Here is an 8,260-nt window from a genome sequence, read left to right as displayed (position 1 = left end):
ATTCCATGTCCCCAGGGCTAGTCTCCGTGTCCAGAGATCGGGCCGTCGGGGCCCCCGCCTTCGACTGCTGCCCAATCCACTATGCACCGGCCCCTTACGGATCCTCCTGCAGGTGGTGAGCCCACAGGAGGACGTCCCCACGTCGCTCATTCGGGCTAAGCCCGGCCGGGCCCCGTGAGGGGAGGCCCGGCCACCAGGTGCTTGCATTCGAGCCCCAACCCCGGGCCTGGCTCCAGGGTGGGGCCCCGGCTGCGCCATGCCGGGCGACGTCACAGTCCTTGATTTTAATCTATTCATAAAGGGCTTTTGAACCGCTTTTAGTCTGACCCGTCACCCAGGACCTGTTTGCCTTGGGAGACCCTACCAGGGACATATAGCCCCCGACAACATAGCTCCTAGGATCACTCGGGTACTCCTCCACCACAATAAGGTGGCGGTTCAAGGAGGAATCAACATTCACACACATTGATTTTCTTCATGTTTTGACTATTGTTATGGTCAGCTCCAAGCTGGCATATCAGGTGACGCCACGGTTTGACGTCCCTGTGTAGTATGGGGCTGGCTCAACCAAAGTGATAAAAATGTATAGGTATTAATGGTTCAGGGTCTTTCATTCCTCATCTGCCTGCACACAGGATTGGAGGTGGAAGAGATCTGGACGTGTAATGTTAATTTTACCTGTGATTCTTTGAATAAACCAGCACGGTTATTTTTTATATATCCAAGTGGTCTGCTTCGTCTCTCTGAGTTCCTGGTTAAAAGAGCCAGAAAAAGCTTACAACAAAACTAGCTTTCATTAACATGCTGACATTTGGTAGCTAGTACAAAACCCAGCTATGGTTGATAGGTACGTCCTTAGTGGTGCAGATACTGGATCTTAAACCAGAGTATTAGACTAATATACAGTAAATTTTGACCTGATGTCATAGCATCACCATGATTGTTACTGTTCATCCAACAGCTGTTGAGACCCACACGTCACCTCACAGATGACTGTAGCACCAGACAGTCATCTGGAGGCCATGAATGTCTGTACAGAATTCATGGGAAGCCATCTGAACACTTTCAGCCTGGACCAAAGTGATGGACCAACCACCAGACTGACTGACTTTGCTATTCACTGAGGCACACCACTAAAAATACAGAAATTCAAGCATTAAAACAAAAGACTCAAGTGGGTTTACAATCCCACTTTGAGAAAGAAAGCTCTCAGCAAGATTAACTGCTTATCATTAAGCCCTCTCATTCAAGTTATTTGTGGAGGGTGGGGTGCTTGGAATTAATTCATGGTCAATAAAGATGGCTTAAGGCCTGATTAGTAAACTTTGTCCCTATTAGATACAGGATCTGGCTAGCGTGATCCCATGCGTAAGGATATGTTAATCCGGCCACTTAAGGGGCTCTGTGGTTTTGGGTTGATTAGTTTTGCGGATGTCCTTCCTGATGCTGCTAGGATATCCTGCTGCTTTCTGGTAAACTACACATCTCTGGTCATATGCAGCAAAAAAATCTCTCCTTTTCCAGCAAACACTTTAATCAGAACCATACACAATTTAACAACTTAAATCACAGAACTGTGATTTTAAGACTATCCAGACTAATGTCTGAATAGGTAATCTCCTAGTTAACCACATTTTGTACTGCACAGTTGACTGTCTCAGATTTTTGGCAAATGGCCAGAGTGAATATTTGGAACCTCCATGTTAGCCACAAAAGAAGGAAGAACATGTCAAAGTAGAATGTGAGTTTGATTAAGCAGGAGAGGCGTGCTGATCTGGGACATATGGGACACAAGTACTACTGAGCATGCAGCTCCCAATAAAACAAGACAAGGAAATACAGTCTGTCAAACTGTAATTCAGAATAATTGGCTAACTTCCTCCAGGAATGGTTCTTTTTGATTGTTTAATTGTTTGCAGACATGTGGGTGAACTGACTGGAATCTAGTCAGATTGAAGAATGCTGGGAGGAAACCCATGAAGGGTTTTACAGTCTGGATAGAGGAACAGTTTGTCACCACAAAAAAAATGTTTATCAATGTTGAACTACAGAATCCAGATGCTATAGTCCTGACTAATTGATTGACTGCTTTCTCACTCTAAATGAACATTAATCCAGTTTGAGGTCGGCCAGTATGTATTAAGCTATGTACTGTAGAAAATTATGTTAATTATTTCAATAATTAATGCAAACACAAAAGTCTATGGAAGTCAAGAATGAACATCCACAATGAAATTATATTAAGGTTTTCAGTTTTCTAAGAGTCTAAATCTTAATCCTAATTTCAGTCATCTTTACTGAGTCTAAAGTCTGAACAGAGGTCAGAGGAGAATAATCAGTCCAAACCAGTTGGTGATCCTGGGAGCTGAGGTGAAACAAGCACACACACTCCAGCACTTTATGAGACACAAATGAAAAAACCTGAGGTGAAACACATGTGCTGCACACAGTAAGTCTGGCAAGGAATAGACTGAATGACTGCACAGTTAGACAAGAATTACCACCTCACAGTTGTATGCCTCCACCAACCAGCCTCATTCACAAGACTGGGACAGATGTGAGGATCCACTGACCTTGACCAGTTCATCCTTGAGTCCAGGTGGACTATTGTGCCAAGTTTGAAAAAGTTCCCTCAAGGCGTTCCTGATGGGGAGGGACATACAGATGGATGGACAACCTGAAAACATAATACCTCTGCCATGGCTTTGGCCTGTGTGGACGCATAAAAACAGGTGAACATAAGCAGCATAAGAGAAACAACATAGTAAAAGGTCTTATACTTGTAGAGCGCTTTTCCGTGCATTGCAGCACATTCAAGGCGCTTTCATACTATTTGTCTATTCACCCATTCGCACTCCCAAATTCACACACCGGTGATGTCACAGGGAGCAGTTTGGGGTTCAGTGTCTGGATGACAGTGGCGACATTGTTTGGTATTGGTTCCAGGGCCACCATATATCAAATCTGATCAAACTACACTCATACAGTCCTGATAGCCGATTACTTTGTGTTTTGATTGAGAGTTTTTGAGTGTCTATCTCTTGCTAAGCCACTAGAGGCTTGGAAACAGGTTGAACCACTACTGTGATGCATCATTCAAAAATAATAGTGACATGAAAATGCAGTGAATGAGACAAATTGCCAGTGATTAATATGTGAAACAGATTTTTCCTTTTTGAATTGGACTCTTGAGTGACTTTGCAGCTGTGTTCAGCTACAGCCAAGCTACAGCTTGTCTTTCATTTTAATTCTTCTAAATCAGATCATGGTAAATCCCTGCAGAGACACACCACGGTGATATGATAAAGAAGTAGTGAGGTGGCAGTTTCAGTTACTGCTGACAAAAACTACTGCAGCAACAAGCAAGGCCTTCATTTCCTCTTCGGTATAGTACAAACATGAGTGGTTTTCATTTTAAAAATTGCAAATAAGTGAAGGAACACTGTGAATTATTTGCTCATTGCTTGTTCATTTTTTTTGCATCGTCAGAGGGACACATATCGCATGGACTTGAGTGAGTTGTGTTTGTCCATAAGGACATCACCTGGGATCACACTGTTCTCTGACAGGACGTGTTTGCACATGTCAGCTATCCTTTGGGTTTTGGTTACACCCATACAGCTCTATCTGGAAGTGTTTCCTCGCTCTGTGGGCGTAAACAAGCAAATGTACAGCTTGAGAAAAAGGAGAGAGGACACCAAAATCTCAGTGCTGGGAGCTTATTTAGGAATATGATGAAAAAGAGGGGCCCTGAGGCCTCGTATTCTGGTTCCAAAAATATTCCAAAACAGTAAATATTGCTGCTTGACTACAGAAAACTTCAAATACAACATAGTGTACTTCCACCTAGCAACACACAAAGATATGGATTTTGTAAATCAGAAGACATTTGGTGTATACGCACATACTGCGCTGTATACGTACATACTGCTGGACCTAGGGCAACCAAAATAGTAAGGCCCCAGGCAGTGAATATGGGAGATCTTGACATTTTTGCCATAAACACTGATTCACACGCAGTCATGAGTCTACTGAATACGAGTTCCCTCACTGTTGCTGGCTGCAGCTACTGTATGTCAGGGCCATGGTTTATTTGAGAAGCTGTGATATGACACTGTATACAAAGAGGAATGCTGCTGTCATCTTGACAGTGTCCAGGACCATTTTTATGTCAGTGCTTCTTTCACCAGCAGTTTACAGGCCACCATTCAGAAAAATGTCAGACGGTTAAAAACGGACACTGGCTGTCACTCATTTTGCTCATGCAGCTCATTGTGAGTGGCTGTGATGTGACCAGAATAAAAGGATTTTTGTGGGAGCTTTTAATCAGTGTGCAGGCTTTGATTTCTTTTCTTTAAGTCTTGCCTCTTATTGGGTGTTCATGTGTGTTCCTTTATACTTATATTGTGGGGTTGTTCGCTGTAGATGGTTCAAAGCTTTTCACAAAAGACCCAAATGAGCAATGAATTGATGGTAGTAAGCAGCGCCCATGTGGTCAAAGCCCAGTAAAGCGTATTCCTCTGTGCCATAGAGCTCTACTGTTGCATTAGGGCATCTCTCACTTTCTGACAGACAGAAATCTTTACAAAAAATTCACAAATATATCATTGCATTTTTCTTAAAAAAAGACTCAGTAATTTCCCTAGAGAGCTGGTCGCTGTAGTTTTTAACAAACATTACCAAAAGTGGAGGAAATAGTGAGAATATTTTCAGCAGTCCATAATCTAGTAAGTATTATCAGCAGCAGGACAGTATATATGGGATTTAATCAACAGCAACAAAGGAATATGACACCAAATGCAGCAGAGTGGCTCACTGACATGTATTAAATTGTTTTAAATAGTATGATATTGGCAATAAAAATATTATACTGTAAAAACACTACCAGTGTAACAGTGGACACTGCTTTCTGCACGTGATGACAAACTGACATTCTCTAAATTAAACAACTGATATAAACACCAAATTGCACTAAACTGCCCTCTAGCTGTTCCCCCTCATACACATGTGTGCACAAACAAGTGTCTTGTTTTCACCTGTAGATGATGTCACATTAAACTCCCTAATCTTGGGCTTTCGCACACACCTCACACCTGAAGATACTGTTTCATCATTAACAGTCATCATTAACAGAGGTAATGCAGGAAGGACATCTTTCTGTTAAACAGATAATCATGTCTGTTTATGTGTAATATTACAGTAGCACTGAGAGGGATGAAATACTAGAATTACGATCCAGTGGATTCTCATCAAAGTCGACCCTGTTTTCCTGGGAAAATGATGTTGCATGTGTGTGCTTGTGTGTCTGGGTCACATTTTCACCAGGATTGGATTTTTCCAATTACTTCTCATGCTAAAAGAATAAATAAATTCCAAGAATATAAATGTGCACGTCTTAAATCAAACATGCAGAGCCCCATACCAAGCGGTGCAGAGCAGTATACAACAGGTGAAGTTTGAAAGACAGAACTAATGTGCATTATTACGATGCTTCAAAATGTTTGCAGAGGACGGGATCTTTCCTGCCACCGTGCACTGTAAAAACCTCAGGTCAGTTTCACAGGTAAACACAAACCCAGCTCACAACTTTCAAGTACAAATACTGCTGCTGTTGTTCCCACTCAAAACTTACATTTATGACTATCTAGTTCATTTTTTGAGGGCAGGTTTTCCTTCTGCGTCGAAGTGGGAAACTTTTTGTACATTCTTAATACCATCACTTCTAGTTTGGTGACTTTACATAAAAGGCGTTTGTGTAAACAGTGCTGTGCAGCAGGAGGCCTTTTACGGTGGAATAAAACAGCTTTGGTCTTCATGCTTTTGTGTGTGTGTGTGTGTGTGTGTGTTTTAAAGCTCCTTGAGCTCCACACAATCCTTTACCCTACAAACCCCCACCCTTGCTCTTCTGCAGAGCAGCTTACAATAGGCTCTCATTCAGCCTATCTTCTTTTAAACACCAATAAAGTCTTTTACATTTCCTCAGCAGGCAGTTAACTGACTACTGTGCATTCCCCATCATGCACTCTGTAGAATCTCTCCATGTCAACTTTTGATTGTTGTTTTGTTGGTCTTCCTTGCTTTGACATTTCCTCACTGTTGCTAAACTAGAGGAGATGACACATGAGAGGAAAAAGGCAGAGCCTATGATGCCTTGTTTGTTTGTCCAGGTTCTACTGTGATACTTTCTGACATATGAGAATGGTATTTCCAAGCTCAGCAGCCATTTGCACAAGCTGTTAGGAGTGCAGTCCACTTCCTGACTACCTGACATTCTGCTGATCTCAGACTGTTTCTGTCTCAACCTCATTTCCTGTCATAGGCCATTTTCCCTCCTCCTTTGCTGTGCCCATCTCTCCATCTGCCTTTTCACTCTTGCATATCTCATTGTTGTCCCATCATCTCCCTGGCTTCCTTTTTCTGGTGCCCTCCTCTCTTCTCTACTTCCCATCTTTTTGTGTTTCCTTGCCTTTATCCTACACCGTCCTCTTCATTCTACTGCCTGCCTTTTCTCTTTCTCTGCCTCCACAATACCTTCACTGCTCTTGCCTCATCTCTTTCTTATTCCTTATTTCTTAAAACCCTTCTTCAACCTGTTGTCTATCTCAGACTTTCTCCCCCTTGCCTATATGTCCCTGTTGTCACTTTATCCTCCTTCCTTTTCCTCCTTCTTTCCCTTTCCGCACTTTCTACATTATAGCTTCGATTGTGGCCTGCTCAGCCACATGACCAACATCATGAGAAAACCCTCATGCCAGTAAACCCTGCTGCCAGCTGTGCCATTTGGACAGCTACAGCCTCTTTTGCAATGAGCTCCTCGGGCAGGAATTGTCTCCTCACCTCAGTTAAAGAGCCCATGGCTGCTCATTTTAAATTTTAAACTAGAGGAGAGGAATAGATTGTAAATTAAACCAAGCACAAACGATGCCTAAGAGGTGTATTTTAATATGTCTACTGTAAGTTATTGATTACTCATTATTAAACCATCATAGGTTGGAAAATATTTCATGTTACATGAAGCACCTGTCATTGTCACAGTGAATCTTCTTTACATTATCCATCATGGTAATACAGGACTACCATTCACACATTTACTGGATTTTCAAGTTATACTCAAGTACCAGGACTATTAAGGATATTGGGAGTACAAGTACAAGTTCTGACAATAGTTTCCTAAAGTTTGACAGAATTTAATACAGCACCGTTCACAGGTGTGGCTGTTAACCACTGCACACTGTGAGGCAGCCTACCATTAGCCTCACAGTGAAGATAATACAGCTTCCTCTTTCCACATGTTCAAACCTGACAGCCATTTGGAGCCATAAAAGTCCACAAGGTTCCCATAGCCTGCAGTGCACACCAGGTAGACTGCTGTTAGAGTTAATGAGGTGTGACAGCAGGCTGCTTGGTTGTCAAGGTCAAGGCTACCAGTGCTAACAACCCAGGCAGTAAGGTCCATGCCCTTGTATTTAAGGACTATAGGTCATGTTGCTGGAAAAACACAGTTGACAATAAAGCAGCTGATTTTATTTCTCTAATTAAATTTATGTGCTGTATTATTTTATTGCCATAGCTGCTACCTGTTAGAGATGGGCCAGAGAAGAAAATCAGCAATTAAACATGAAAAAGAAAAGAAAATGATTCAGCTGTTGCATGGACTCTGAGAATGGCACCATCTATTCAAATCATAATTTCTAAGACAGTAATTCTTAATGTACTCTGCCAAATATAGATGGTAAACCTGAAATCACGCCATTCATTTGCATTTTACACTTTTGCTTTCACGTGATATTTTAATACACAGACTGCTGTAAATCTCTTGAAATCACTTGTCAAAAATGATGAGGAGAAGAGGGAGCAGGTGTATCGTGAATTCTCTGATGATTAATAATTAATAAAAGATCAAAACTCCTGCAAATATATTTAATGTGGCTGTACATTTGTTGTGCCAGAGAGATGCTGTATGCTGTATACTTCTATGTTACACACTTCAGCAATGTAGCACAATGTTGTCTTTTTGATTGATTGATTGATTGATTTTATTCTTTCAAGCATGTAAAGATAGTCAATATGTCAACACACATAATTTTACACATATCCAACAAATGCTAATCCAATATCAATGTGCTTATACCTAGTACATGCTTGAATGGAGTAGGAAGAAGTCAGACTTATCCAGTCCTACCCCATGACATCATCTTACCATCATTGGTTTGCAAGCAGTAAATGATTCACTTCTACACCACACAAGTAATATACTAAA

This window comes from Monopterus albus, unplaced genomic scaffold (assembly GCF_001952655.1).
Source record: "Monopterus albus unplaced genomic scaffold, M_albus_1.0 scaffold79.1, whole genome shotgun sequence".
Taxonomy (NCBI): Eukaryota; Metazoa; Chordata; class Actinopteri; order Synbranchiformes; family Synbranchidae; genus Monopterus; species Monopterus albus.
The sequence above is the reverse complement of the archived record's forward strand: the minus strand, read 5'-3'. Positions refer to the sequence as shown.